The following is a 27,629-nucleotide window of genomic DNA, read 5'->3' as shown; positions in this document are numbered from 1 at the left end:
CTCAACAGCAGCCTTCATTCCCCCCTCCCAAGGACCAATAGTTGCTGCTATGCAGTTCTCTTTTCCTCATCCCACTGGGTGGCGACACCTCCATTCACTCTGGCCAGGAGAAATAGCTCTTCTACACTACCTTAACAACTCCAGAAAGAAACGGGAAGGCACGCCAATCACTTACCTCTTCTTGCACTTTTTTCACTTACTGGAGAGGCTCTGTCACTCAGACTCTGCCATCTGCAACACATTCGCCATGCCTTGCAGGCAGAGGGTGGCCAGTCTTTCCTTTCCTTTTGGCAAACCAGGGTCCCACTGAAAGTACGTAGGAGTTGTCGGAAAAATCGGATCTGTCATCATGGACTCCTTTCTGAAACAAGATGCAAAATAACGCCCCTTCTCACAACCCCAGTGAAAGTGAAAGGGTCAGAGGTGTGTTGTTTAATGCTTAGGACGCAACAGTGGATCACGTGCTCTCTGCTGGGATGTTTTCCTATGTTGAAGAGGGTTTATTCTGCACAGGCCCTGCTCACCCATTCTTTCTGTGGTCGATAAATGGATCGTTGAGTTAATGACACCTCTTACAGCGCCAGGAAATGCCGGAAAATGCTGCCGAATGCTTTTAAAACAGCTCAAATTGTACGCACCTTTCCTCTTTTTATTCCCTGTTTCTGGAATGCTCTGCTTTTGGACTCTATTACACTTGCGTCTGCAACTCACTTCATTCTTCCACACCGAATAGATCATCGTCCTTTTATCAGATTTCCCACACACTGTGCTGATTTTTTGCATTTGGTTGCCAATTGTAGGCTCGAGCACTATTTCTTTGGGGCTAAGGATTATTCATGGTACAAGTCTTAAAGAAAATAAGTCGGGGGACTAACCAAGTTAGACACTATGCAAGTGACATCACGGCACATGACATCACGGCACATGACATCAGGCCGTGTGAAATCGCACCTGGAAAAACAGGAAGTGGCATCACAACCCATGACCTGCCAGGAAATGAGATGCCAAGAAGTGAGATCTGATCTGAAGACCTGACACATATGCTTACCGCAAGAAAGCAAAGCCTTAGCTAGGGGAGCCTTTGTCCGTCGTGGAGCAAATGCTGTCTTGACTTTGGGCCGAGTGTAAAGTGCATAATAATTGTAAGTTTTCCTTGGGAAAGTGTGTATTTTCGTGTTAATGCTGTTCTTTTTCCTTTCTTTTTTTAAGAGAGTAAAAAAAGAGTGTAGTAAATAAAAAGTGTAAAATGAAATTAGCGAGGAAGCTGTGTAATGGAGGTTAGACGTGCGCCACCTAGTGTGTGCGAGAGGCAAAATGCCTACAGCACCTGGTATTCCCAGGCGGTCTCCCATCCAAGTACTAACCAGGCCCGACCCTGCTTAGCTTCCGAGATCGGACGAGATCGGGCGCATTCAGGGTGGTATGGCCGTAGGCAGGAAAGGCTGCACTTTCAGCTCTCTTCTGCTCACCCGGCCCACCGGCCTGGAGCCGACTGCTCTTAATTGCAGCGGAACACCCTCCCACTGGGAACTCCCACACTGCCCCAGGCACAATGCCCCAACCCACACGGAACAACATTTTTTACTCCTCCATTTACCATGCTCGGCGCTACTCCCGCTTCTCTCGTCTTCACAGGCTGCAGCAGCCCCCACCAAACCTAGCACGACCAGCAGGCGGCGCCTGTCACACTCTCAAGTGCAATGGACAACCCTCACCTCACACAGCATGTGCTGCGCCTCCTTGGACCCCTCCTTAGGGCATGACACCGAGGAGTCACCAGGGGAGACGCTGCTTCTCAACAGCAGCCTTCATTCCCCCCTCCCAAGGACCAATAGTTGCTGCTATGCAGTTCTCTTTTCCTCATCCCACTGGGTGGCGACACCTCCATTCACTCTGGCCAGGAGAAATAGCTCTTCTACACTACCTTAACAACTCCAGAAAGAAACGGGAAGGCACGCCAATCACTTACCTCTTCTTGCACTTTTTTCACTTACTGGAGAGGCTCTGTCACTCAGACTCTGCCATCTGCAACACATTCGCCATGCCTTGCAGGCAGAGGGTGGCCAGTCTTTCCTTTCCTTTTGGCAAACCAGGGTCCCACTGAAAGTACGTAGGAGTTGTCGGAAAAATCGGATCTGTCATCATGGACTCCTTTCTGAAACAAGATGCAAAATAACGCCCCTTCTCACAACCCCAGTGAAAGTGAAAGGGTCAGAGGTGTGTTGTTTAATGCTTAGGACGCAACAGTGGATCACGTGCTCTCTGCTGGGATGTTTTCCTATGTTGAAGAGGGTTTATTCTGCACAGGCCCTGCTCACCCATTCTTTCTGTGGTCGATAAATGGATCGTTGAGTTAATGACTCCTGTTACAGCGCCAGGAAATGCCGGAAGATGCTGCCGAATGCTTTTAAAACAGCTCAAATTGTACGCACCTTTCCTCTTTTTATTCCCTGTTTCTGGAATGCTCTGCTTTTGGACTCTATTACACTTGCGTCTGCAACTCACTTCATTCTTCCACACCTAATAGATCATCGTCCTTTTATCAGATTTCCCACACGCTGTGCAGATTTTTTGCATTTGGTTGCCAATTGTAGGCTCGAGCACTATTTCTTGGGGGCTAAGGATTATTCATGGTACAAGTCTTAAAGAAAATAAGTCGGGGGACTAACCAAGTTAGACACTATGCAAGTGACATCACGGCACATGACATCACGGCACATGACATCAGGCCGTGTGAAATCGCACCTGGAAAAACAGGAAGTGGCATCACAACCCATGACCTGCCAGGAAATGAGATGCCAAGAAGTGAGATCTGATCTGAAGACCTGACACATATGCTTACCGCAAGAAAGCAAAGCCTTAGCTAGGGGAGCCTTTGTCCGTCGTGGAGCAAATGCTGTCTTGACTTTGGGCCGAGTGTAAAGTGCATAATAATTGTAAGTTTTCCTTGGGAAAGTGTGTATTTTCGTGTTAATGCTGTTCTTTTTCCTTTCTTTTTTTAAGAGAGTAAAAAAAGAGTGTAGTAAATAAAAAGTGTCAAATGAAATTAGCGAGGAAGCTGTGTAATGGAGGTTAGACGTGCGCCACCTAGTGTGCGCGAGAGGCAAAATGCCTACAGCACCTGGTATTCCCAGGCGGTCTCCCATCCAAGTACTAACCAGGCCCGACCCTGCTTAGCTTCCGAGATCGGACGAGATCGGGCGCATTCAGGGTGGTATGGCCGTAGGCAGGAAAGGCTGCACTTTCAGCTCTCTTCTGCTCACCCGGCCCACCGGCCTAGAGCCGACTGCTCTTAATTGCAGCGGAACACCCTCCCACTGGGAACTCCCACACTGCCCCAGGCACAATGCCCCAACCCACACGGAACAACATTTTTTACTCCTCCATTTACCATGCTCGGCGCTACTCCCGCTTCTCTCGTCTTCACAGGCTGCAGCAGCCCCCACCAAACCTAGCACGACCAGCAGGCGGCGCCTGTCACACTCTCAAGTGCAATGGACAACCCTCACCTCACACAGCATGTGCTGCGCCTCCTTGGACCCCTCCTTAGGGCATGACACCGAGGAGTCACCAGGGGAGACGCTGCTTCTCAACAGCAGCCTTCATTCCCCCCTCCCAAGGACCAATAGTTGCTGCTATGCAGTTCTCTTTTCCTCATCCCACTGGGTGGCGACACCTCCATTCACTCTGGCCAGGAGAAATAGCTCTTCTACACTACCTTAACAACTCCAGAAAGAAACGGGAAGGCACGCCAATCACTTACCTCTTCTTGCACTTTTTTCACTTACTGGAGAGGCTCTGTCACTCAGACTCTGCCATCTGCAACACATTCGCCATGCCTTGCAGGCAGAGGGTGGCCAGTCTTTCCTTTCCTTTTGGCAAACCAGGGTCCCACTGAAAGTACGTAGGAGTTGTCGGAAAAATCGGATCTGTCATCATGGACTCCTTTCTGAAACAAGATGCAAAATAACGCCCCTTCTCACAACCCCAGTGAAAGTGAAAGGGTCAGAGGTGTGTTGTTTAATGCTTAGGACGCAACAGTGGATCACGTGCTCTCTGCTGGGATGTTTTCCTATTTTGAAGAGGGTTTATTCTGCACAGGCCCTGCTCACCCATTCTTTCTGTGGTCGATAAATGGATCGTTGAGTTAATGACACCTCTTACAGCGCCAGGAAATGCCGGAAAATGCTGCCGAATGCTTTTAAAACAGCTCAAATTGTACGCACCTTTCCTCTTTTTATTCCCTGTTTCTGGAATGCTCTGCTTTTGGACTCTATTACACTTGCGTCTGCAACTCACTTCATTCTTCCACACCGAATAGATCATCGTCCTTTTATCAGATTTCCCACACGCTGTGCTGATTTTTTGCATTTGGTTGCCAATTGTAGGCTCGAGCACTATTTCTTGGGGGCTAAGGATTATTCATGGTACAAGTCTTAAAGAAAATAAGTCGGGGGACTAACCAAGTTAGACACTATGCAAGTGACATCACGGCACATGACATCACGGCACATGACATCAGGCCGTGTGAAATCGCACCTGGAAAAACAGGAAGTGGCATCACAACCCATGACCTGCCAGGAAATGAGATGCCAAGAAGTGAGATCTGATCTGAAGACCTGACACATATGCTTACCGCAAGAAAGCAAAGCCTTAGCTAGGGGAGCCTTTGTCCGTCGTGGAGCAAATGCTGTCTTGACTTTGGGCCGAGTGTAAAGTGCATAATAATTGTAAGTTTTCCTTGGGAAAGTGTGTATTTTCGTGTTAATGCTGTTCTTTTTCCTTTCTTTTTTTAAGAGAGTAAAAAAAGAGTGTAGTAAATAAAAAGTGTCAAATGAAATTAGCGAGGAAGCTGTGTAATGGAGGTTAGACGTGCGCCACCTAGTGTGTGCGAGAGGCAAAATGCCTACAGCACCTGGTATTCCCAGGCGGTCTCCCATCCAAGTACTAACCAGGCCCGACCCTGCTTAGCTTCCGAGATCGGACGAGATCGGGCGCATTCAGGGTGGTATGGCCGTAGGCAGGAAAGGCTGCACTTTCAGCTCTCTTCTGCTCACCCGGCCCACCGGCCTGGAGCCGACTGCTCTTAATTGCAGCGGAACACCCTCCCACTGGGAACTCCCACACTGCCCCAGGCACAATGCCCCAACCCACACGGAACAACATTTTTTACTCCTCCATTTACCATGCTCGGCGCTACTCCCGCTTCTCTCGTCTTCACAGGCTGCAGCAGCCCCCACCAAACCTAGCACGACCAGCAGGCGGCGCCTGTCACACTCTCAAGTGCAATGGACAACCCTCACCTCACACAGCATGTGCTGCGCCTCCTTGGACCCCTCCTTAGGGCATGACACCGAGGAGTCACCAGGGGAGACGCTGCTTCTCAACAGCAGCCTTCATTCCCCCCTCCCAAGGACCAATAGTTGCTGCTATGCAGTTCTCTTTTCCTCATCCCACTGGGTGGCGACACCTCCATTCACTCTGGCCAGGAGAAATAGCTCTTCTACACTACCTTAACAACTCCAGAAAGAAACGGGAAGGCACGCCAATCACTTACCTCTTCTTGCACTTTTTTCACTTACTGGAGAGGCTCTGTCACTCAGACTCTGCCATCTGCAACACATTCGCCATGCCTTGCAGGCAGAGGGTGGCCAGTCTTTCCTTTCCTTTTGGCAAACCAGGGTCCCACTGAAAGTACGTAGGAGTTGTCGGAAAAATCGGATCTGTCATCATGGACTCCTTTCTGAAACAAGATGCAAAATAACGCCCCTTCTCACAACCCCAGTGAAAGTGAAAGGGTCAGAGGTGTGTTGTTTAATGCTTAGGACGCAACAGTGGATCACGTGCTCTCTGCTGGGATGTTTTCCTATTTTGAAGAGGGTTTATTCTGCACAGGCCCTGCTCACCCATTCTTTCTGTGGTCGATAAATGGATCGTTGAGTTAATGACACCTCTTACAGCGCCAGGAAATGCCGGAAAATGCTGCCGAATGCTTTTAAAACAGCTCAAATTGTACGCACCTTTCCTCTTTTTATTCCCTGTTTCTGGAATGCTCTGCTTTTGGACTCTATTACACTTGCGTCTGCAACTCACTTCATTCTTCCACACCGAATAGATCATCGTCCTTTTATCAGATTTCCCACACGCTGTGCTGATTTTTTGCATTTGGTTGCCAATTGTAGGCTCGAGCACTATTTCTTGGGGGCTAAGGATTATTCATGGTACAAGTCTTAAAGAAAATAAGTCGGGGGACTAACCAAGTTAGACACTATGCAAGTGACATCACGGCACATGACATCACGGCACATGACATCAGGCCGTGTGAAATCGCACCTGGAAAAACAGGAAGTGGCATCACAACCCATGACCTGCCAGGAAATGAGATGCCAAGAAGTGAGATCTGATCTGAAGACCTGACACATATGCTTACCGCAAGAAAGCAAAGCCTTAGCTAGGGGAGCCTTTGTCCGTCGTGGAGCAAATGCTGTCTTGACTTTGGGCCGAGTGTAAAGTGCATAATAATTGTAAGTTTTCCTTGGGAAAGTGTGTATTTTCGTGTTAATGCTGTTCTTTTTCCTTTCTTTTTTTAAGAGAGTAAAAAAAGAGTGTAGTAAATAAAAAGTGTCAAATGAAATTAGCGAGGAAGCTGTGTAATGGAGGTTAGACGTGCGCCACCTAGTGTGTGCGAGAGGCAAAATGCCTACAGCACCTGGTATTCCCAGGCGGTCTCCCATCCAAGTACTAACCAGGCCCGACCCTGCTTAGCTTCCGAGATCGGACGAGATCGGGCGCATTCAGGGTGGTATGGCCGTAGGCAGGAAAGGCTGCACTTTCAGCTCTCTTCTGCTCACCCGGCCCACCGGCCTGGAGCCGACTGCTCTTAATTGCAGCGGAACACCCTCCCACTGGGAACTCCCACACTGCCCCAGGCACAATGCCCCAACCCACACGGAACAACATTTTTTACTCCTCCATTTACCATGCTCGGCGCTACTCCCGCTTCTCTCGTCTTCACAGGCTGCAGCAGCCCCCACCAAACCTAGCACGACCAGCAGGCGGCGCCTGTCACACTCTCAAGTGCAATGGACAACCCTCACCTCACACAGCATGTGCTGCGCCTCCTTGGACCCCTCCTTAGGGCATGACACCGAGGAGTCACCAGGGGAGACGCTGCTTCTCAACAGCAGCCTTCATTCCCCCCTCCCAAGGACCAATAGTTGCTGCTATGCAGTTCTCTTTTCCTCATCCCACTGGGTGGCGACACCTCCATTCACTCTGGCCAGGAGAAATAGCTCTTCTACACTACCTTAACAACTCCAGAAAGAAACGGGAAGGCACGCCAATCACTTACCTCTTCTTGCACTTTTTTCACTTACTGGAGAGGCTCTGTCACTCAGACTCTGCCATCTGCAACACATTCGCCATGCCTTGCAGGCAGAGGGTGGCCAGTCTTTCCTTTCCTTTTGGCAAACCAGGGTCCCACTGAAAGTACGTAGGAGTTGTCGGAAAAATCGGATCTGTCATCATGGACTCCTTTCTGAAACAAGATGCAAAATAACGCCCCTTCTCACAACCCCAGTGAAAGTGAAAGGGTCAGAGGTGTGTTGTTTAATGCTTAGGACGCAACAGTGGATCACGTGCTCTCTGCTGGGATGTTTTCCTATGTTGAAGAGGGTTTATTCTGCACAGGCCCTGCTCACCCATTCTTTCTGTGGTCGATAAATGGATCGTTGAGTTAATGACTCCTGTTACAGCGCCAGGAAATGCCGGAAGATGCTGCCGAATGCTTTTAAAACAGCTCAAATTGTACGCACCTTTCCTCTTTTTATTCCCTGTTTCTGGAATGCTCTGCTTTTGGACTCTATTACACTTGCGTCTGCAACTCACTTCATTCTTCCACACCTAATAGATCATCGTCCTTTTATCAGATTTCCCACACGCTGTGCAGATTTTTTGCATTTGGTTGCCAATTGTAGGCTCGAGCACTATTTCTTGGGGGCTAAGGATTATTCATGGTACAAGTCTTAAAGAAAATAAGTCGGGGGACTAACCAAGTTAGACACTATGCAAGTGACATCACGGCACATGACATCACGGCACATGACATCAGGCCGTGTGAAATCGCACCTGGAAAAACAGGAAGTGGCATCACAACCCATGACCTGCCAGGAAATGAGATGCCAAGAAGTGAGATCTGATCTGAAGACCTGACACATATGCTTACCGCAAGAAAGCAAAGCCTTAGCTAGGGGAGCCTTTGTCCGTCGTGGAGCAAATGCTGTCTTGACTTTGGGCCGAGTGTAAAGTGCATAATAATTGTAAGTTTTCCTTGGGAAAGTGTGTATTTTCGTGTTAATGCTGTTCTTTTTCCTTTCTTTTTTTAAGAGAGTAAAAAAAGAGTGTAGTAAATAAAAAGTGTCAAATGAAATTAGCGAGGAAGCTGTGTAATGGAGGTTAGACGTGCGCCACCTAGTGTGCGCGAGAGGCAAAATGCCTACAGCACCTGGTATTCCCAGGCGGTCTCCCATCCAAGTACTAACCAGGCCCGACCCTGCTTAGCTTCCGAGATCGGACGAGATCGGGCGCATTCAGGGTGGTATGGCCGTAGGCAGGAAAGGCTGCACTTTCAGCTCTCTTCTGCTCACCCGGCCCACCGGCCTAGAGCCGACTGCTCTTAATTGCAGCGGAACACCCTCCCACTGGGAACTCCCACACTGCCCCAGGCACAATGCCCCAACCCACACGGAACAACATTTTTTACTCCTCCATTTACCATGCTCGGCGCTACTCCCGCTTCTCTCGTCTTCACAGGCTGCAGCAGCCCCCACCAAACCTAGCACGACCAGCAGGCGGCGCCTGTCACACTCTCAAGTGCAATGGACAACCCTCACCTCACACAGCATGTGCTGCGCCTCCTTGGACCCCTCCTTAGGGCATGACACCGAGGAGTCACCAGGGGAGACGCTGCTTCTCAACAGCAGCCTTCATTCCCCCCTCCCAAGGACCAATAGTTGCTGCTATGCAGTTCTCTTTTCCTCATCCCACTGGGTGGCGACACCTCCATTCACTCTGGCCAGGAGAAATAGCTCTTCTACACTACCTTAACAACTCCAGAAAGAAACGGGAAGGCACGCCAATCACTTACCTCTTCTTGCACTTTTTTCACTTACTGGAGAGGCTCTGTCACTCAGACTCTGCCATCTGCAACACATTCGCCATGCCTTGCAGGCAGAGGGTGGCCAGTCTTTCCTTTCCTTTTGGCAAACCAGGGTCCCACTGAAAGTACGTAGGAGTTGTCGGAAAAATCGGATCTGTCATCATGGACTCCTTTCTGAAACAAGATGCAAAATAACGCCCCTTCTCACAACCCCAGTGAAAGTGAAAGGGTCAGAGGTGTGTTGTTTAATGCTTAGGACGCAACAGTGGATCACGTGCTCTCTGCTGGGATGTTTTCCTATTTTGAAGAGGGTTTATTCTGCACAGGCCCTGCTCACCCATTCTTTCTGTGGTCGATAAATGGATCGTTGAGTTAATGACACCTCTTACAGCGCCAGGAAATGCCGGAAAATGCTGCCGAATGCTTTTAAAACAGCTCAAATTGTACGCACCTTTCCTCTTTTTATTCCCTGTTTCTGGAATGCTCTGCTTTTGGACTCTATTACACTTGCGTCTGCAACTCACTTCATTCTTCCACACCGAATAGATCATCGTCCTTTTATCAGATTTCCCACACGCTGTGCTGATTTTTTGCATTTGGTTGCCAATTGTAGGCTCGAGCACTATTTCTTGGGGGCTAAGGATTATTCATGGTACAAGTCTTAAAGAAAATAAGTCGGGGGACTAACCAAGTTAGACACTATGCAAGTGACATCACGGCACATGACATCACGGCACATGACATCAGGCCGTGTGAAATCGCACCTGGAAAAACAGGAAGTGGCATCACAACCCATGACCTGCCAGGAAATGAGATGCCAAGAAGTGAGATCTGATCTGAAGACCTGACACATATGCTTACCGCAAGAAAGCAAAGCCTTAGCTAGGGGAGCCTTTGTCCGTCGTGGAGCAAATGCTGTCTTGACTTTGGGCCGAGTGTAAAGTGCATAATAATTGTAAGTTTTCCTTGGGAAAGTGTGTATTTTCGTGTTAATGCTGTTCTTTTTCCTTTCTTTTTTTAAGAGAGTAAAAAAAGAGTGTAGTAAATAAAAAGTGTCAAATGAAATTAGCGAGGAAGCTGTGTAATGGAGGTTAGACGTGCGCCACCTAGTGTGTGCGAGAGGCAAAATGCCTACAGCACCTGGTATTCCCAGGCGGTCTCCCATCCAAGTACTAACCAGGCCCGACCCTGCTTAGCTTCCGAGATCGGACGAGATCGGGCGCATTCAGGGTGGTATGGCCGTAGGCAGGAAAGGCTGCACTTTCAGCTCTCTTCTGCTCACCCGGCCCACCGGCCTGGAGCCGACTGCTCTTAATTGCAGCGGAACACCCTCCCACTGGGAACTCCCACACTGCCCCAGGCACAATGCCCCAACCCACACGGAACAACATTTTTTACTCCTCCATTTACCATGCTCGGCGCTACTCCCGCTTCTCTCGTCTTCACAGGCTGCAGCAGCCCCCACCAAACCTAGCACGACCAGCAGGCGGCGCCTGTCACACTCTCAAGTGCAATGGACAACCCTCACCTCACACAGCATGTGCTGCGCCTCCTTGGACCCCTCCTTAGGGCATGACACCGAGGAGTCACCAGGGGAGACGCTGCTTCTCAACAGCAGCCTTCATTCCCCCCTCCCAAGGACCAATAGTTGCTGCTATGCAGTTCTCTTTTCCTCATCCCACTGGGTGGCGACACCTCCATTCACTCTGGCCAGGAGAAATAGCTCTTCTACACTACCTTAACAACTCCAGAAAGAAACGGGAAGGCACGCCAATCACTTACCTCTTCTTGCACTTTTTTCACTTACTGGAGAGGCTCTGTCACTCAGACTCTGCCATCTGCAACACATTCGCCATGCCTTGCAGGCAGAGGGTGGCCAGTCTTTCCTTTCCTTTTGGCAAACCAGGGTCCCACTGAAAGTACGTAGGAGTTGTCGGAAAAATCGGATCTGTCATCATGGACTCCTTTCTGAAACAAGATGCAAAATAACGCCCCTTCTCACAACCCCAGTGAAAGTGAAAGGGTCAGAGGTGTGTTGTTTAATGCTTAGGACGCAACAGTGGATCACGTGCTCTCTGCTGGGATGTTTTCCTATGTTGAAGAGGGTTTATTCTGCACAGGCCCTGCTCACCCATTCTTTCTGTGGTCGATAAATGGATCGTTGAGTTAATGACTCCTGTTACAGCGCCAGGAAATGCCGGAAGATGCTGCCGAATGCTTTTAAAACAGCTCAAATTGTACGCACCTTTCCTCTTTTTATTCCCTGTTTCTGGAATGCTCTGCTTTTGGACTCTATTACACTTGCGTCTGCAACTCACTTCATTCTTCCACACCTAATAGATCATCGTCCTTTTATCAGATTTCCCACACGCTGTGCAGATTTTTTGCATTTGGTTGCCAATTGTAGGCTCGAGCACTATTTCTTGGGGGCTAAGGATTATTCATGGTACAAGTCTTAAAGAAAATAAGTCGGGGGACTAACCAAGTTAGACACTATGCAAGTGACATCACGGCACATGACATCACGGCACATGACATCAGGCCGTGTGAAATCGCACCTGGAAAAACAGGAAGTGGCATCACAACCCATGACCTGCCAGGAAATGAGATGCCAAGAAGTGAGATCTGATCTGAAGACCTGACACATATGCTTACCGCAAGAAAGCAAAGCCTTAGCTAGGGGAGCCTTTGTCCGTCGTGGAGCAAATGCTGTCTTGACTTTGGGCCGAGTGTAAAGTGCATAATAATTGTAAGTTTTCCTTGGGAAAGTGTGTATTTTCGTGTTAATGCTGTTCTTTTTCCTTTCTTTTTTTAAGAGAGTAAAAAAAGAGTGTAGTAAATAAAAAGTGTCAAATGAAATTAGCGAGGAAGCTGTGTAATGGAGGTTAGACGTGCGCCACCTAGTGTGCGCGAGAGGCAAAATGCCTACAGCACCTGGTATTCCCAGGCGGTCTCCCATCCAAGTACTAACCAGGCCCGACCCTGCTTAGCTTCCGAGATCGGACGAGATCGGGCGCATTCAGGGTGGTATGGCCGTAGGCAGGAAAGGCTGCACTTTCAGCTCTCTTCTGCTCACCCGGCCCACCGGCCTGGAGCCGACTGCTCTTAATTGCAGCGGAACACCCTCCCACTGGGAACTCCCACACTGCCCCAGGCACAATGCCCCAACCCACACGGAACAACATTTTTTACTCCTCCATTTACCATGCTCGGCGCTACTCCCGCTTCTCTCGTCTTCACAGGCTGCAGCAGCCCCCACCAAACCTAGCACGACCAGCAGGCGGCGCCTGTCACACTCTCAAGTGCAATGGACAACCCTCACCTCACACAGCATGTGCTGCGCCTCCTTGGACCCCTCCTTAGGGCATGACACCGAGGAGTCACCAGGGGAGACGCTGCTTCTCAACAGCAGCCTTCATTCCCCCCTCCCAAGGACCAATAGTTGCTGCTATGCAGTTCTCTTTTCCTCATCCCACTGGGTGGCGACACCTCCATTCACTCTGGCCAGGAGAAATAGCTCTTCTACACTACCTTAACAACTCCAGAAAGAAACGGGAAGGCACGCCAATCACTTACCTCTTCTTGCACTTTTTTCACTTACTGGAGAGGCTCTGTCACTCAGACTCTGCCATCTGCAACACATTCGCCATGCCTTGCAGGCAGAGGGTGGCCAGTCTTTCCTTTCCTTTTGGCAAACCAGGGTCCCACTGAAAGTACGTAGGAGTTGTCGGAAAAATCGGATCTGTCATCATGGACTCCTTTCTGAAACAAGATGCAAAATAACGCCCCTTCTCACAACCCCAGTGAAAGTGAAAGGGTCAGAGGTGTGTTGTTTAATGCTTAGGACGCAACAGTGGATCACGTGCTCTCTGCTGGGATGTTTTCCTATTTTGAAGAGGGTTTATTCTGCACAGGCCCTGCTCACCCATTCTTTCTGTGGTCGATAAATGGATCGTTGAGTTAATGACACCTCTTACAGCACCAGGAAATGCCGAAAAATGCTGCCGAATGCTTTTAAAACAGCTCAAATTGTACGCACCTTTCCTCTTTTTATTCCCTGTTTCTGGAATGCTCTGCTTTTGGACTCTATTACACTTGCGTCTGCAACTCACTTCATTCTTCCACACCTAATAGATCATCGTCCTTTTATCAGATTTCCCACACGCTGTGCTGATTTTTTGCATTTGGTTGCCAATTGTAGGCTCGAGCACTATTTCTTGGGGGCTAAGGATTATTCATGGTACAAGTCTTAAAGAAAATAAGTCGGGGGACTAACCAAGTTAGACACTATGCAAGTGACATCACGGCACATGACATCACGGCACATGACATCAGGCCGTGTGAAATCGCACCTGGAAAAACAGGAAGTGGCATCACAACCCATGACCTGCCAGGAAATGAGATGCCAAGAAGTGAGATCTGATCTGAAGACCTGACACATATGCTTACCGCAAGAAAGCAAAGCCTTAGCTAGGGGAGCCTTTGTCCGTCGTGGAGCAAATGCTGTCTTGACTTTGGGCCGAGTGTAAAGTGCATAATAATTGTAAGTTTTCCTTGGGAAAGTGTGTATTTTCGTGTTAATGCTGTTCTTTTTCCTTTCTTTTTTTAAGAGAGTAAAAAAAGAGTGTAGTAAATAAAAAGTGTCAAATGAAATTAGCGAGGAAGCTGTGTAATGGAGGTTAGACGTGCGCCACCTAGTGTGCGCGAGAGGCAAAATGCCTACAGCACCTGGTATTCCCAGGCGGTCTCCCATCCAAGTACTAACCAGGCCCGACCCTGCTTAGCTTCCGAGATCGGACGAGATCGGGCGCATTCAGGGTGGTATGGCCGTAGGCAGGAAAGGCTGCACTTTCAGCTCTCTTCTGCTCACCCGGCCCACCGGCCTGGAGCCGACTGCTCTTAATTGCAGCGGAACACCCTCCCACTGGGAACTCCCACACTGCCCCAGGCACAATGCCCCAACCCACACGGAACAACATTTTTTACTCCTCCATTTACCATGCTCGGCGCTACTCCCGCTTCTCTCGTCTTCACAGGCTGCAGCAGCCCCCACCAAACCTAGCACGACCAGCAGGCGGCGCCTGTCACACTCTCAAGTGCAATGGACAACCCTCACCTCACACAGCATGTGCTGCGCCTCCTTGGACCCCTCCTTAGGGCATGACACCGAGGAGTCACCAGGGGAGACGCTGCTTCTCAACAGCAGCCTTCATTCCCCCCTCCCAAGGACCAATAGTTGCTGCTATGCAGTTCTCTTTTCCTCATCCCACTGGGTGGCGACACCTCCATTCACTCTGGCCAGGAGAAATAGCTCTTCTACACTACCTTAACAACTCCAGAAAGAAACGGGAAGGCACGCCAATCACTTACCTCTTCTTGCACTTTTTTCACTTACTGGAGAGGCTCTGTCACTCAGACTCTGCCATCTGCAACACATTCGCCATGCCTTGCAGGCAGAGGGTGGCCAGTCTTTCCTTTCCTTTTGGCAAACCAGGGTCCCACTGAAAGTACGTAGGAGTTGTCGGAAAAATCGGATCTGTCATCATGGACTCCTTTCTGAAACAAGATGCAAAATAACGCCCCTTCTCACAACCCCAGTGAAAGTGAAAGGGTCAGAGGTGTGTTGTTTAATGCTTAGGACGCAACAGTGGATCACGTGCTCTCTGCTGGGATGTTTTCCTATGTTGAAGAGGGTTTATTCTGCACAGGCCCTGCTCACCCATTCTTTCTGTGGTCGATAAATGGATCGTTGAGTTAATGACTCCTGTTACAGCGCCAGGAAATGCCGGAAGATGCTGCCGAATGCTTTTAAAACAGCTCAAATTGTACGCACCTTTCCTCTTTTTATTCCCTGTTTCTGGAATGCTCTGCTTTTGGACTCTATTACACTTGCGTCTGCAACTCACTTCATTCTTCCACACCTAATAGATCATCGTCCTTTTATCAGATTTCCCACACGCTGTGCAGATTTTTTGCATTTGGTTGCCAATTGTAGGCTCGAGCACTATTTCTTGGGGGCTAAGGATTATTCATGGTACAAGTCTTAAAGAAAATAAGTCGGGGGACTAACCAAGTTAGACACTATGCAAGTGACATCACGGCACATGACATCACGGCACATGACATCAGGCCGTGTGAAATCGCACCTGGAAAAACAGGAAGTGGCATCACAACCCATGACCTGCCAGGAAATGAGATGCCAAGAAGTGAGATCTGATCTGAAGACCTGACACATATGCTTACCGCAAGAAAGCAAAGCCTTAGCTAGGGGAGCCTTTGTCCGTCGTGGAGCAAATGCTGTCTTGACTTTGGGCCGAGTGTAAAGTGCATAATAATTGTAAGTTTTCCTTGGGAAAGTGTGTATTTTCGTGTTAATGCTGTTCTTTTTCCTTTCTTTTTTTAAGAGAGTAAAAAAAGAGTGTAGTAAATAAAAAGTGTCAAATGAAATTAGCGAGGAAGCTGTGTAATGGAGGTTAGACGTGCGCCACCTAGTGTGCGCGAGAGGCAAAATGCCTACAGCACCTGGTATTCCCAGGCGGTCTCCCATCCAAGTACTAACCAGGCCCGACCCTGCTTAGCTTCCGAGATCGGACGAGATCGGGCGCATTCAGGGTGGTATGGCCGTAGGCAGGAAAGGCTGCACTTTCAGCTCTCTTCTGCTCACCCGGCCCACCGGCCTGGAGCCGACTGCTCTTAATTGCAGCGGAACACCCTCCCACTGGGAACTCCCACACTGCCCCAGGCACAATGCCCCAACCCACACGGAACAACATTTTTTACTCCTCCATTTACCATGCTCGGCGCTACTCCCGCTTCTCTCGTCTTCACAGGCTGCAGCAGCCCCCACCAAACCTAGCACGACCAGCAGGCGGCGCCTGTCACACTCTCAAGTGCAATGGACAACCCTCACCTCACACAGCATGTGCTGCGCCTCCTTGGACCCCTCCTTAGGGCATGACACCGAGGAGTCACCAGGGGAGACGCTGCTTCTCAACAGCAGCCTTCATTCCCCCCTCCCAAGGACCAATAGTTGCTGCTATGCAGTTCTCTTTTCCTCATCCCACTGGGTGGCGACACCTCCATTCACTCTGGCCAGGAGAAATAGCTCTTCTACACTACCTTAACAACTCCAGAAAGAAACGGGAAGGCACGCCAATCACTTACCTCTTCTTGCACTTTTTTCACTTACTGGAGAGGCTCTGTCACTCAGACTCTGCCATCTGCAACACATTCGCCATGCCTTGCAGGCAGAGGGTGGCCAGTCTTTCCTTTCCTTTTGGCAAACCAGGGTCCCACTGAAAGTACGTAGGAGTTGTCGGAAAAATCGGATCTGTCATCATGGACTCCTTTCTGAAACAAGATGCAAAATAACGCCCCTTCTCACAACCCCAGTGAAAGTGAAAGGGTCAGAGGTGTGTTGTTTAATGCTTAGGACGCAACAGTGGATCACGTGCTCTCTGCTGGGATGTTTTCCTATTTTGAAGAGGGTTTATTCTGCACAGGCCCTGCTCACCCATTCTTTCTGTGGTCGATAAATGGATCGTTGAGTTAATGACACCTCTTACAGCACCAGGAAATGCCGAAAAATGCTGCCGAATGCTTTTAAAACAGCTCAAATTGTACGCACCTTTCCTCTTTTTATTCCCTGTTTCTGGAATGCTCTGCTTTTGGACTCTATTACACTTGCGTCTGCAACTCACTTCATTCTTCCACACCTAATAGATCATCGTCCTTTTATCAGATTTCCCACACGCTGTGCTGATTTTTTGCATTTGGTTGCCAATTGTAGGCTCGAGCACTATTTCTTGGGGGCTAAGGATTATTCATGGTACAAGTCTTAAAGAAAATAAGTCGGGGGACTAACCAAGTTAGACACTATGCAAGTGACATCACGGCACATGACATCACGGCACATGACATCAGGCCGTGTGAAATCGCACCTGGAAAAACAGGAAGTGGCATCACAACCCATGACCTGCCAGGAAATGAGATGCCAAGAAGTGAGATCTGATCTGAAGACCTGACACATATGCTTACCGCAAGAAAGCAAAGCCTTAGCTAGGGGAGCCTTTGTCCGTCGTGGAGCAAATGCTGTCTTGACTTTGGGCCGAGTGTAAAGTGCATAATAATTGTAAGTTTTCCTTGGGAAAGTGTGTATTTTCGTGTTAATGCTGTTCTTTTTCCTTTCTTTTTTTAAGAGAGTAAAAAAAGAGTGTAGTAAATAAAAAGTGTCAAATGAAATTAGCGAGGAAGCTGTGTAATGGAGGTTAGACGTGCGCCACCTAGTGTGCGCGAGAGGCAAAATGCCTACAGCACCTGGTATTCCCAGGCGGTCTCCCATCCAAGTACTAACCAGGCCCGACCCTGCTTAGCTTCCGAGATCGGACGAGATCGGGCGCATTCAGGGTGGTATGGCCGTAGGCAGGAAAGGCTGCACTTTCAGCTCTCTTCTGCTCACCCGGCCCACCGGCCTGGAGCCGACTGCTCTTAATTGCAGCGGAACACCCTCCCACTGGGAACTCCCACACTGCCCCAGGCACAATGCCCCAACCCACACGGAACAACATTTTTTACTCCTCCATTTACCATGCTCGGCGCTACTCCCGCTTCTCTCGTCTTCACAGGCTGCAGCAGCCCCCACCAAACCTAGCACGACCAGCAGGCGGCGCCTGTCACACTCTCAAGTGCAATGGACAACCCTCACCTCACACAGCATGTGCTGCGCCTCCTTGGACCCCTCCTTAGGGCATGACACCGAGGAGTCACCAGGGGAGACGCTGCTTCTCAACAGCAGCCTTCATTCCCCCCTCCCAAGGACCAATAGTTGCTGCTATGCAGTTCTCTTTTCCTCATCCCACTGGGTGGCGACACCTCCATTCACTCTGGCCAGGAGAAATAGCTCTTCTACACTACCTTAACAACTCCAGAAAGAAACGGGAAGGCACGCCAATCACTTACCTCTTCTTGCACTTTTTTCACTTACTGGAGAGGCTCTGTCACTCAGACTCTGCCATCTGCAACACATTCGCCATGCCTTGCAGGCAGAGGGTGGCCAGTCTTTCCTTTCCTTTTGGCAAACCAGGGTCCCACTGAAAGTACGTAGGAGTTGTCGGAAAAATCGGATCTGTCATCATGGACTCCTTTCTGAAACAAGATGCAAAATAACGCCCCTTCTCACAACCCCAGTGAAAGTGAAAGGGTCAGAGGTGTGTTGTTTAATGCTTAGGACGCAACAGTGGATCACGTGCTCTCTGCTGGTATGTTTTCCTATGTTGAAGAGGGTTTATTCTGCACAGGCCCTGCTCACCCATTCTTTCTGTGGTCGATAAATGGATCGTTGAGTTAATGACACCTCTTACAGCGCCAGGAAATGCCGGAAAATGCTGCCGAATGCTTTTAAAACAGCTCAAATTGTACGCACCTTTCCTCTTTTTATTCCCTGTTTCTGGAATGCTCTGCTTTTGGACTCTATTACACTTGCGTCTGCAACTCACTTCATTCTTCCACACCGAATAGATCATCGTCCTTTTATCAGATTTCCCACACGCTGTGCTGATTTTTTGCATTTGGTTGCCAATTGTAGGCTCGAGCACTATTTCTTGGGGGCTAAGGATTATTCATGGTACAAGTCTTAAAGAAAATAAGTCGGGGGACTAACCAAGTTAGACACTATGCAAGTGACATCACGGCACATGACATCACGGCACATGACATCAGGCCGTGTGAAATCGCACCTGGAAAAACAGGAAGTGGCATCACAACCCATGACCTGCCAGGAAATGAGATGCCAAGAAGTGAGATCTGATCTGAAGACCTGACACATATGCTTACCGCAAGAAAGCAAAGCCTTAGCTAGGGGAGCCTTTGTCCGTCGTGGAGCAAATGCTGTCTTGACTTTGGGCCGAGTGTAAAGTGCATAATAATTGTAAGTTTTCCTTGGGAAAGTGTGTATTTTCGTGTTAATGCTGTTCTTTTTCCTTTCTTTTTTTAAGAGAGTAAAAAAAGAGTGTAGTAAATAAAAAGTGTCAAATGAAATTAGCGAGGAAGCTGTGTAATGGAGGTTAGACGTGCGCCACCTAGTGTGCGCGAGAGGCAAAATGCCTACAGCACCTGGTATTCCCAGGCGGTCTCCCATCCAAGTACTAACCAGGCCCGACCCTGCTTAGCTTCCGAGATCGGACGAGATCGGGCGCATTCAGGGTGGTATGGCCGTAGGCAGGAAAGGCTGCACTTTCAGCTCTCTTCTGCTCACCCGGCCCACCGGCCTGGAGCCGACTGCTCTTAATTGCAGCGGAACACCCTCCCACTGGGAACTCCCACACTGCCCCAGGCACAATGCCCCAACCCACACGGAACAACATTTTTTACTCCTCCATTTACCATGCTCGGCGCTACTCCCGCTTCTCTCGTCTTCACAGGCTGCAGCAGCCCCCACCAAACCTAGCACGACCAGCAGGCGGCGCCTGTCACACTCTCAAGTGCAATGGACAACCCTCACCTCACACAGCATGTGCTGCGCCTCCTTGGACCCCTCCTTAGGGCATGACACCGAGGAGTCACCAGGGGAGACGCTGCTTCTCAACAGCAGCCTTCATTCCCCCCTCCCAAGGACCAATAGTTGCTGCTATGCAGTTCTCTTTTCCTCATCCCACTGGGTGGCGACACCTCCATTCACTCTGGCCAGGAGAAATAGCTCTTCTACACTACCTTAACAACTCCAGAAAGAAACGGGAAGGCACGCCAATCACTTACCTCTTCTTGCACTTTTTTCACTTACTGGAGAGGCTCTGTCACTCAGACTCTGCCATCTGCAACACATTCGCCATGCCTTGCAGGCAGAGGGTGGCCAGTCTTTCCTTTCCTTTTGGCAAACCAGGGTCCCACTGAAAGTACGTAGGAGTTGTCGGAAAAATCGGATCTGTCATCATGGACTCCTTTCTGAAACAAGATGCAAAATAACGCCCCTTCTCACAACCCCAGTGAAAGTGAAAGGGTCAGAGGTGTGTTGTTTAATGCTTAGGACGCAACAGTGGATCACGTGCTCTCTGCTGGGATGTTTTCCTATGTTGAAGAGGGTTTATTCTGCACAGGCCCTGCTCACCCATTCTTTCTGTGGTCGATAAATGGATCGTTGAGTTAATGACTCCTGTTACAGCGCCAGGAAATGCCGGAAGATGCTGCCGAATGCTTTTAAAACAGCTCAAATTGTACGCACCTTTCCTCTTTTTATTCCCTGTTTCTGGAATGCTCTGCTTTTGGACTCTATTACACTTGCGTCTGCAACTCACTTCATTCTTCCACACCTAATAGATCATCGTCCTTTTATCAGATTTCCCACACGCTGTGCAGATTTTTTGCATTTGGTTGCCAATTGTAGGCTCGAGCACTATTTCTTGGGGGCTAAGGATTATTCATGGTACAAGTCTTAAAGAAAATAAGTCGGGGGACTAACCAAGTTAGACACTATGCAAGTGACATCACGGCACATGACATCACGGCACATGACATCAGGCCGTGTGAAATCGCACCTGGAAAAACAGGAAGTGGCATCACAACCCATGACCTGCCAGGAAATGAGATGCCAAGAAGTGAGATCTGATCTGAAGACCTGACACATATGCTTACCGCAAGAAAGCAAAGCCTTAGCTAGGGGAGCCTTTGTCCGTCGTGGAGCAAATGCTGTCTTGACTTTGGGCCGAGTGTAAAGTGCATAATAATTGTAAGTTTTCCTTGGGAAAGTGTGTATTTTCGTGTTAATGCTGTTCTTTTTCCTTTCTTTTTTTAAGAGAGTAAAAAAAGAGTGTAGTAAATAAAAAGTGTCAAATGAAATTAGCGAGGAAGCTGTGTAATGGAGGTTAGACGTGCGCCACCTAGTGTGCGCGAGAGGCAAAATGCCTACAGCACCTGGTATTCCCAGGCGGTCTCCCATCCAAGTACTAACCAGGCCCGACCCTGCTTAGCTTCCGAGATCGGACGAGATCGGGCGCATTCAGGGTGGTATGGCCGTAGGCAGGAAAGGCTGCACTTTCAGCTCTCTTCTGCTCACCCGGCCCACCGGCCTGGAGCCGACTGCTCTTAATTGCAGCGGAACACCCTCCCACTGGGAACTCCCACACTGCCCCAGGCACAATGCCCCAACCCACACGGAACAACATTTTTTACTCCTCCATTTACCATGCTCGGCGCTACTCCCGCTTCTCTCGTCTTCACAGGCTGCAGCAGCCCCCACCAAACCTAGCACGACCAGCAGGCGGCGCCTGTCACACTCTCAAGTGCAATGGACAACCCTCACCTCACACAGCATGTGCTGCGCCTCCTTGGACCCCTCCTTAGGGCATGACACCGAGGAGTCACCAGGGGAGACGCTGCTTCTCAACAGCAGCCTTCATTCCCCCCTCCCAAGGACCAATAGTTGCTGCTATGCAGTTCTCTTTTCCTCATCCCACTGGGTGGCGACACCTCCATTCACTCTGGCCAGGAGAAATAGCTCTTCTACACTACCTTAACAACTCCAGAAAGAAACGGGAAGGCACGCCAATCACTTACCTCTTCTTGCACTTTTTTCACTTACTGGAGAGGCTCTGTCACTCAGACTCTGCCATCTGCAACACATTCGCCATGCCTTGCAGGCAGAGGGTGGCCAGTCTTTCCTTTCCTTTTGGCAAACCAGGGTCCCACTGAAAGTACGTAGGAGTTGTCGGAAAAATCGGATCTGTCATCATGGACTCCTTTCTGAAACAAGATGCAAAATAACGCCCCTTCTCACAACCCCAGTGAAAGTGAAAGGGTCAGAGGTGTGTTGTTTAATGCTTAGGACGCAACAGTGGATCACGTGCTCTCTGCTGGGATGTTTTCCTATGTTGAAGAGGGTTTATTCTGCACAGGCCCTGCTCACCCATTCTTTCTGTGGTCGATAAATGGATCGTTGAGTTAATGACTCCTGTTACAGCGCCAGGAAATGCCGGAAGATGCTGCCGAATGCTTTTAAAACAGCTCAAATTGTACGCACCTTTCCTCTTTTTATTCCCTGTTTCTGGAATGCTCTGCTTTTGGACTCTATTACACTTGCGTCTGCAACTCACTTCATTCTTCCACACCTAATAGATCATCGTCCTTTTATCAGATTTCCCACACGCTGTGCAGATTTTTTGCATTTGGTTGCCAATTGTAGGCTCGAGCACTATTTCTTGGGGGCTAAGGATTATTCATGGTACAAGTCTTAAAGAAAATAAGTCGGGGGACTAACCAAGTTAGACACTATGCAAGTGACATCACGGCACATGACATCACGGCACATGACATCAGGCCGTGTGAAATCGCACCTGGAAAAACAGGAAGTGGCATCACAACCCATGACCTGCCAGGAAATGAGATGCCAAGAAGTGAGATCTGATCTGAAGACCTGACACATATGCTTACCGCAAGAAAGCAAAGCCTTAGCTAGGGGAGCCTTTGTCCGTCGTGGAGCAAATGCTGTCTTGACTTTGGGCCGAGTGTAAAGTGCATAATAATTGTAAGTTTTCCTTGGGAAAGTGTGTATTTTCGTGTTAATGCTGTTCTTTTTCCTTTCTTTTTTTAAGAGAGTAAAAAAAGAGTGTAGTAAATAAAAAGTGTCAAATGAAATTAGCGAGGAAGCTGTGTAATGGAGGTTAGACGTGCGCCACCTAGTGTGCGCGAGAGGCAAAATGCCTACAGCACCTGGTATTCCCAGGCGGTCTCCCATCCAAGTACTAACCAGGCCCGACCCTGCTTAGCTTCCGAGATCGGACGAGATCGGGCGCATTCAGGGTGGTATGGCCGTAGGCAGGAAAGGCTGCACTTTCAGCTCTCTTCTGCTCACCCGGCCCACCGGCCTGGAGCCGACTGCTCTTAATTGCAGCGGAACACCCTCCCACTGGGAACTCCCACACTGCCCCAGGCACAATGCCCCAACCCACACGGAACAACATTTTTTACTCCTCCATTTACCATGCTCGGCGCTACTCCCGCTTCTCTCGTCTTCACAGGCTGCAGCAGCCCCCACCAAACCTAGCACGACCAGCAGGCGGCGCCTGTCACACTCTCAAGTGCAATGGACAACCCTCACCTCACACAGCATGTGCTGCGCCTCCTTGGACCCCTCCTTAGGGCATGACACCGAGGAGTCACCAGGGGAGACGCTGCTTCTCAACAGCAGCCTTCATTCCCCCCTCCCAAGGACCAATAGTTGCTGCTATGCAGTTCTCTTTTCCTCATCCCACTGGGTGGCGACACCTCCATTCACTCTGGCCAGGAGAAATAGCTCTTCTACACTACCTTAACAACTCCAGAAAGAAACGGGAAGGCACGCCAATCACTTACCTCTTCTTGCACTTTTTTCACTTACTGGAGAGGCTCTGTCACTCAGACTCTGCCATCTGCAACACATTCGCCATGCCTTGCAGGCAGAGGGTGGCCAGTCTTTCCTTTCCTTTTGGCAAACCAGGGTCCCACTGAAAGTACGTAGGAGTTGTCGGAAAAATCGGATCTGTCATCATGGACTCCTTTCTGAAACAAGATGCAAAATAACGCCCCTTCTCACAACCCCAGTGAAAGTGAAAGGGTCAGAGGTGTGTTGTTTAATGCTTAGGACGCAACAGTGGATCACGTGCTCTCTGCTGGGATGTTTTCCTATTTTGAAGAGGGTTTATTCTGCACAGGCCCTGCTCACCCATTCTTTCTGTGGTCGATAAATGGATCGTTGAGTTAATGACACCTCTTACAGCACCAGGAAATGCCGAAAAATGCTGCCGAATGCTTTTAAAACAGCTCAAATTGTACGCACCTTTCCTCTTTTTATTCCCTGTTTCTGGAATGCTCTGCTTTTGGACTCTATTACACTTGCGTCTGCAACTCACTTCATTCTTCCACACCTAATAGATCATCGTCCTTTTATCAGATTTCCCACACGCTGTGCTGATTTTTTGCATTTGGTTGCCAATTGTAGGCTCGAGCACTATTTCTTGGGGGCTAAGGATTATTCATGGTACAAGTCTTAAAGAAAATAAGTCGGGGGACTAACCAAGTTAGACACTATGCAAGTGACATCACGGCACATGACATCACGGCACATGACATCAGGCCGTGTGAAATCGCACCTGGAAAAACAGGAAGTGGCATCACAACCCATGACCTGCCAGGAAATGAGATGCCAAGAAGTGAGATCTGATCTGAAGACCTGACACATATGCTTACCGCAAGAAAGCAAAGCCTTAGCTAGGGGAGCCTTTGTCCGTCGTGGAGCAAATGCTGTCTTGACTTTGGGCCGAGTGTAAAGTGCATAATAATTGTAAGTTTTCCTTGGGAAAGTGTGTATTTTCGTGTTAATGCTGTTCTTTTTCCTTTCTTTTTTTAAGAGAGTAAAAAAAGAGTGTAGTAAATAAAAAGTGTCAAATGAAATTAGCGAGGAAGCTGTGTAATGGAGGTTAGACGTGCGCCACCTAGTGTGCGCGAGAGGCAAAATGCCTACAGCACCTGGTATTCCCAGGCGGTCTCCCATCCAAGTACTAACCAGGCCCGACCCTGCTTAGCTTCCGAGATCGGACGAGATCGGGCGCATTCAGGGTGGTATGGCCGTAGGCAGGAAAGGCTGCACTTTCAGCTCTCTTCTGCTCACCCGGCCCACCGGCCTGGAGCCGACTGCTCTTAATTGCAGCGGAACACCCTTCCCCTGGGAACTCCCACACTGCCCCAGGCACAATGCCCCAACCCACACGGAACAACATTTTTTACTCCTCCATTTACCATGCTCGGCGCTACTCCCGCTTCTCTCGTCTTCACAGGCTGCAGCAGCCCCCACCAAACCTAGCACGACCAGCAGGCGGCGCCTGTCACACTCTCAAGTGCAATGGACAACCCTCACCTCACACAGCATGTGCTGCGCCTCCTTGGACCCCTCCTTAGGGCATGACACCGAGGAGTCACCAGGGGAGACGCTGCTTCTCAACAGCAGCCTTCATTCCCCCCTCCCAAGGACCAATAGTTGCTGCTATGCAGTTCTCTTTTCCTCATCCCACTGGGTGGCGACACCTCCATTCACTCTGGCCAGGAGAAATAGCTCTTCTACACTACCTTAACAACTCCAGAAAGAAACGGGAAGGCACGCCAATCACTTACCTCTTCTTGCACTTTTTTCACTTACTGGAGAGGCTCTGTCACTCAGACTCTGCCATCTGCAACACATTCGCCATGCCTTGCAGGCAGAGGGTGGCCAGTCTTTCCTTTCCTTTTGGCAAACCAGGGTCCCACTGAAAGTACGTAGGAGTTGTCGGAAAAATCGGATCTGTCATCATGGACTCCTTTCTGAAACAAGATGCAAAATAACGCCCCTTCTCACAACCCCAGTGAAAGTGAAAGGGTCAGAGGTGTGTTGTTTAATGCTTAGGACGCAACAGTGGATCACGTGCTCTCTGCTGGTATGTTTTCCTATGTTGAAGAGGGTTTATTCTGCACAGGCCCTGCTCACCCATTCTTTCTGTGGTCGATAAATGGATCGTTGAGTTAATGACACCTCTTACAGCGCCAGGAAATGCCGGAAAATGCTGCCGAATGCTTTTAAAACAGCTCAAATTGTACGCACCTTTCCTCTTTTTATTCCCTGTTTCTGGAATGCTCTGCTTTTGGACTCTATTACACTTGCGTCTGCAACTCACTTCATTCTTCCACACCGAATAGATCATCGTCCTTTTATCAGATTTCCCACACGCTGTGCTGATTTTTTGCATTTGGTTGCCAATTGTAGGCTCGAGCACTATTTCTTGGGGGCTAAGGATTATTCATGGTACAAGTCTTAAAGAAAATAAGTCGGGGGACTAACCAAGTTAGACACTATGCAAGTGACATCACGGCACATGACATCACGGCACATGACATCAGGCCGTGTGAAATCGCACCTGGAAAAACAGGAAGTGGCATCACAACCCATGACCTGCCAGGAAATGAGATGCCAAGAAGTGAGATCTGATCTGAAGACCTGACACATATGCTTACCGCAAGAAAGCAAAGCCTTAGCTAGGGGAGCCTTTGTCCGTCGTGGAGCAAATGCTGTCTTGACTTTGGGCCGAGTGTAAAGTGCATAATAATTGTAAGTTTTCCTTGGGAAAGTGTGTATTTTCGTGTTAATGCTGTTCTTTTTCCTTTCTTTTTTTAAGAGAGTAAAAAAAGAGTGTAGTAAATAAAAAGTGTCAAATGAAATTAGCGAGGAAGCTGTGTAATGGAGGTTAGACGTGCGCCACCTAGTGTGTGCGAGAGGCAAAATGCCTACAGCACCTGGTATTCCCAGGCGGTCTCCCATCCAAGTACTAACCAGGCCCGACCCTGCTTAGCTTCCGAGATCGGACGAGATCGGGCGCATTCAGGGTGGTATGGCCGTAGGCAGGAAAGGCTGCACTTTCAGCTCTCTTCTGCTCACCCGGCCCACCGGCCTGGAGCCGACTGCTCTTAATTGCAGCGGAACACCCTCCCACTGGGAACTCCCACACTGCCCCAGGCACAATGCCCCAACCCACACGGAACAACATTTTTTACTCCTCCATTTACCATGCTCGGCGCTACTCCCGCTTCTCTCGTCTTCACAGGCTGCAGCAGCCCCCACCAAACCTAGCACGACCAGCAGGCGGCGCCTGTCACACTCTCAAGTGCAATGGACAACCCTCACCTCACACAGCATGTGCTGCGCCTCCTTGGACCCCTCCTTAGGGCATGACACCGAGGAGTCACCAGGGGAGACGCTGCTTCTCAACAGCAGCCTTCATTCCCCCCTCCCAAGGACCAATAGTTGCTGCTATGCAGTTCTCTTTTCCTCATCCCACTGGGTGGCGACACCTCCATTCACTCTGGCCAGGAGAAATAGCTCTTCTACACTACCTTAACAACTCCAGAAAGAAACGGGAAGGCACGCCAATCACTTACCTCTTCTTGCACTTTTTTCACTTACTGGAGAGGCTCTGTCACTCAGACTCTGCCATCTGCAACACATTCGCCATGCCTTGCAGGCAGAGGGTGGCCAGTCTTTCCTTTCCTTTTGGCAAACCAGGGTCCCACTGAAAGTACGTAGGAGTTGTCGGAAAAATCGGATCTGTCATCATGGACTCCTTTCTGAAACAAGATGCAAAATAACGCCCCTTCTCACAACCCCAGTGAAAGTGAAAGGGTCAGAGGTGTGTTGTTTAATGCTTAGGACGCAACAGTGGATCACGTGCTCTCTGCTGGGATGTTTTCCTATGTTGAAGAGGGTTTATTCTGCACAGGCCCTGCTCACCCATTCTTTCTGTGGTCGATAAATGGATCGTTGAGTTAATGACTCCTGTTACAGCGCCAGGAAATGCCGGAAGATGCTGCCGAATGCTTTTAAAACAGCTCAAATTGTACGCACCTTTCCTCTTTTTATTCCCTGTTTCTGGAATGCTCTGCTTTTGGACTCTATTACACTTGCGTCTGCAACTCACTTCATTCT

At 49.4% G+C, this 27,629-nt stretch overlaps 15 non-coding genes across 15 annotated transcripts; all 15 read right to left on the bottom strand.

The window, feature by feature from the left end:
* Nucleotides 1-1,315: 1,315 nt before the first annotated feature.
* Nucleotides 1,316-1,434, bottom strand: LOC138252543 (5S ribosomal RNA). The gene has a single exon (XR_011195274.1). It is a non-coding gene; the product is annotated as a 5S ribosomal RNA (ribosomal RNA).
* A 1,675-nt stretch (nt 1,435-3,109) lies between these two features.
* Nucleotides 3,110-3,228, bottom strand: LOC138252532 (5S ribosomal RNA). Its single transcript, XR_011195263.1, has one exon. It is a non-coding gene; the product is annotated as a 5S ribosomal RNA (ribosomal RNA).
* Nucleotides 3,229-4,903: 1,675 nt separating this feature from the next.
* LOC138252520 (5S ribosomal RNA) lies at nt 4,904-5,022 on the bottom strand. The gene has a single exon (XR_011195252.1). It is a non-coding gene; the product is annotated as a 5S ribosomal RNA (ribosomal RNA).
* Nucleotides 5,023-6,697: 1,675 nt separating this feature from the next.
* LOC138252508 (5S ribosomal RNA) lies at nt 6,698-6,816 on the bottom strand. Its single transcript, XR_011195241.1, has one exon. It is a non-coding gene; the product is annotated as a 5S ribosomal RNA (ribosomal RNA).
* A 1,675-nt stretch (nt 6,817-8,491) lies between these two features.
* Nucleotides 8,492-8,610, bottom strand: LOC138252496 (5S ribosomal RNA). The gene has a single exon (XR_011195229.1). It is a non-coding gene; the product is annotated as a 5S ribosomal RNA (ribosomal RNA).
* A 1,675-nt stretch (nt 8,611-10,285) lies between these two features.
* LOC138252435 (5S ribosomal RNA) lies at nt 10,286-10,404 on the bottom strand. The gene has a single exon (XR_011195186.1). It is a non-coding gene; the product is annotated as a 5S ribosomal RNA (ribosomal RNA).
* Nucleotides 10,405-12,079: 1,675 nt separating this feature from the next.
* Nucleotides 12,080-12,198, bottom strand: LOC138252424 (5S ribosomal RNA). Its single transcript, XR_011195175.1, has one exon. It is a non-coding gene; the product is annotated as a 5S ribosomal RNA (ribosomal RNA).
* Nucleotides 12,199-13,873: 1,675 nt separating this feature from the next.
* LOC138252364 (5S ribosomal RNA) lies at nt 13,874-13,992 on the bottom strand. The gene has a single exon (XR_011195164.1). It is a non-coding gene; the product is annotated as a 5S ribosomal RNA (ribosomal RNA).
* Nucleotides 13,993-15,667: 1,675 nt separating this feature from the next.
* Nucleotides 15,668-15,786, bottom strand: LOC138252248 (5S ribosomal RNA). Its single transcript, XR_011195152.1, has one exon. It is a non-coding gene; the product is annotated as a 5S ribosomal RNA (ribosomal RNA).
* Nucleotides 15,787-17,461: 1,675 nt separating this feature from the next.
* On the bottom strand, nt 17,462-17,580 carry LOC138252135 (5S ribosomal RNA). Its single transcript, XR_011195141.1, has one exon. It is a non-coding gene; the product is annotated as a 5S ribosomal RNA (ribosomal RNA).
* A 1,675-nt stretch (nt 17,581-19,255) lies between these two features.
* On the bottom strand, nt 19,256-19,374 carry LOC138252021 (5S ribosomal RNA). Its single transcript, XR_011195130.1, has one exon. It is a non-coding gene; the product is annotated as a 5S ribosomal RNA (ribosomal RNA).
* A 1,675-nt stretch (nt 19,375-21,049) lies between these two features.
* Nucleotides 21,050-21,168, bottom strand: LOC138251904 (5S ribosomal RNA). The gene has a single exon (XR_011195119.1). It is a non-coding gene; the product is annotated as a 5S ribosomal RNA (ribosomal RNA).
* A 1,675-nt stretch (nt 21,169-22,843) lies between these two features.
* On the bottom strand, nt 22,844-22,962 carry LOC138251788 (5S ribosomal RNA). The gene has a single exon (XR_011195108.1). It is a non-coding gene; the product is annotated as a 5S ribosomal RNA (ribosomal RNA).
* Nucleotides 22,963-24,637: 1,675 nt separating this feature from the next.
* Nucleotides 24,638-24,756, bottom strand: LOC138251674 (5S ribosomal RNA). Its single transcript, XR_011195097.1, has one exon. It is a non-coding gene; the product is annotated as a 5S ribosomal RNA (ribosomal RNA).
* Nucleotides 24,757-26,431: 1,675 nt separating this feature from the next.
* LOC138251558 (5S ribosomal RNA) lies at nt 26,432-26,550 on the bottom strand. Its single transcript, XR_011195086.1, has one exon. It is a non-coding gene; the product is annotated as a 5S ribosomal RNA (ribosomal RNA).
* Between the last annotated feature and the right edge of the window lie 1,079 nt (nt 26,551-27,629).

The sequence above is a fragment of the Pleurodeles waltl genome, chromosome 8 (genome assembly GCF_031143425.1).
Source record: "Pleurodeles waltl isolate 20211129_DDA chromosome 8, aPleWal1.hap1.20221129, whole genome shotgun sequence".
In the NCBI taxonomy this organism is placed as follows: Eukaryota; Metazoa; Chordata; class Amphibia; order Caudata; family Salamandridae; genus Pleurodeles; species Pleurodeles waltl.
This window is presented reverse-complemented; position numbering and strand designations above follow the sequence as displayed.